The following is a 2,881-nucleotide window of genomic DNA, read 5'->3' on the forward strand; positions in this document are numbered from 1 at the left end:
GAGCATGTCCTGCATCACCATTTTCAGAGGAGCTGGAAATAAACATGTATAACCAGATTTTAGGGAATATTCAACATCAGCCTGTTCACACTGGGAAGACTGAAGAGCTTCCCCACAGGTTTTGCATAGTGGGAGCTGTAATTTCTTTTTTATCCCTATATCGAGTGTCAGGCTTTTATATATTAATCGCTGATTGGTTTTGTCTTCCTTTAAGAAATGCAATCCCTGCAAACACATCATCCCTCAGTGCTCTCTGCACATGGAGAATGCAAAACCATCTCGATAAAGCATTGCTGCACTGGTGAAATCAACCTGGGTACAGCTCTCACTGCCCCTTTGTGAATCTCAAAAATGAATATATTCCATAAACTTCCCTCTCTCCCCCTTCTCCACGTTCTCTTTATTTTTCCCCCTTGCTCTGAATTCCATGTGCCTACCCTCTGGTTATGGGATTAGTGAGAGAAGTTTAAGATTGACCCCTACAGGCTGGGAATGTCCCACTGCACGTCCATGGATGTTCCTTTGGATCCCAGCCAGGAGATGCTGCAGGGAGCTGGTGGCACTTGCTGGACTGTGACATCTCATTGTGTCCTAGTCCTTGGCACCAGCTTGAAGATCAAGGAATCACAAAATATCCTGAGTGGGAAGGGACCCACAGGGATTGTCAGAGCAGCTCCTGGCCCTGCAGAAACGCCCCAAAATCCCACTCTGGGCATCCCTGGCAGAGCTGTCCAAGCTCTCCTGGAGCTCTGGCAGCCTCAGGGCTGTGCCCATTCCCTGGGGAACCTGGGCAGTGCCAGCACCTCTGGAAATAAACCTTCCCCTAAATCCACCCTAAATCCCCCCTGGCCCAGCCCCAGCCATTCCCTCAGGTCACCAGAGAGCAGAGATTGGTGTCTTCCCCTCCTCTTCCCATCAGGAGAGATTGAAACTGCACCAAGCTCTGCCCTCAGTCTCCTCTCCTCCAGCTGAACATTCCAAGTGCCCTCAGCTGCTCCTCACACGGCTTCTCCTCAAGGCCCTTCCCCATCCTCGTGGCTCCTTTGGACACTCCCCAACAGTTTAATGTCTTTTTTATATTGTGGCACCCAAAGCTACCCCAGAACTCGAGATGAGGCTTCCCCAGCCCGGAGCAGAGCAGGACAATCCCTTCCTGTCCTGCCAGTGCTGCTGGGCCTGGTCCCCCAAGACAGAGATGTCCCCTCTTGTCGTGATTGAGATGGTCACAATAGAAAAGCAACACACTCCATTTTCAGAAGGCTTCAAACCTGGTTTTATTCTAGCATGCATGCTCTTTATACATTCTTACAAAACTCATCAATTTACACTTTATTCATTGGTCAGGAAAGACAAACAAAGTGATCATTGGAACAGAGTTGCAGGTTTCTCTTATTTATCCTTCTTTCTTTCTTGGTTTCCATGTCAAGGACCTTGGTAGGAAATGCTTTCAGGGGTGAACGTGGATCCTCTTATCAAACTTCTCTCTGGCTGACAGAAATCACTGTAGAACCTCTTCCACACCCTCTGGCTCCAGGGCACTGCTGAACTCAGATCCAACTGTCCTTCAGCCAGGACCCCCAGGTCCCTTTCCCTGGCACTGCTTTCCAGGCCCTCCTTCCCAGTCTGTCCATAAATCCAGGTGTGTCCCACCCTGGGTGCAGAATCCAGCACTTTTCCTTGTTGGACTTCACTTGTTTGGTGATTTTTCATCCCTCTGATTTGTTGAGATCCCTCTGCAGGACCTCCCTGCCCTCCAGGGAGCCAACATCTCCTCCCAGGTTTATATCATCCTCCCTCTTGCCAAAATCACCCAGGAAAACTGCTCCCTTTCTCCTTGCTGCCTTTGGAGACTTCCAGGGTGTTGTGCTCCCTATCACGATGGATTCATCTTGGAGAAAAACATGATGTGATCATCCTGGAGCAAAACCCCTCCAGAATGTTCCCCTTGCACTCCTGTTTTGTGGCTTCCCAAGTTTTCTCTGGAAGAGCAGGAGCAGGATTGTTTGCTGCCGTGGCAGAAAGGTGAATTTCTGGTGTTATAACACAGCTGTCATCTCCCAAGAAATTACAATTATCTCTTCCGTAATTAGGGCAGGTTTGGCTGAGGCTCTGAGTCACTGGGAAGTTCAGTTCTGTCGTTTAGCCCAGAATAGCTCTGTGGTTCCATAAATGTTTTCCCTGCAGACTGAACCTCGAATTTATGATGGAGGTTAAATCACTCCCCCTCCTGAAGGAACAGAGGAGGTGGGAAGGTTTTATTGGGTGGTTTTCCAGGGATTGGACACCAAAACATCTGGTGAATGACCAGGTAAAAGAGAAATATGTGTAAATAAAAAAAAAAGAAAAAAAAGAGAATAATAAAAATCTCATTATGCAAAAAATAGGAAAGTGTGAGATTTTAATTTTTTTTTAAATTCCAGCGTGAGCTTCCAAAGCATAAATTAATAATGAAATACATTTAACCTAAGGTGGATTTTCTTTGGAGTTTTATTACACAGACCAGAAATTCTTGCAGGCAACCTGGTGGGAAAATTGGTAACATATCTAACATGCCAGGCTGAGGTGCCACCATCTTAAAAACCAATTAAACAAGGCAAAAAAAAAAAATCAAGATTTTAAACTGCTGAAAAGTCTAACTAATGCACAGCTCTTTAAGTTGAGGGGTAGAACCTGCTCATTACCTTAATTGATTAGGAGTGTGAAGTAGAATCTGCCTTAATTAGTGGCAACAAGCCCCTGAATAGAGAACACCCCCAAATATGAGGTGTGAAGTGCTATTGTTGTCAGGGAGAAAGAATACTCAGTGCTAGAGCTAAGGAAGGAAATATTTGCTGGTTCTCTTGCTTCTTTCATTAGATGACAACTAAAATAGAATTTCAGT

The sequence above is a fragment of the Geospiza fortis genome, unplaced genomic scaffold (genome assembly GCF_000277835.1).
Source record: "Geospiza fortis unplaced genomic scaffold, GeoFor_1.0 scaffold452, whole genome shotgun sequence".
Taxonomy (NCBI): domain Eukaryota; kingdom Metazoa; phylum Chordata; class Aves; order Passeriformes; family Thraupidae; genus Geospiza; species Geospiza fortis.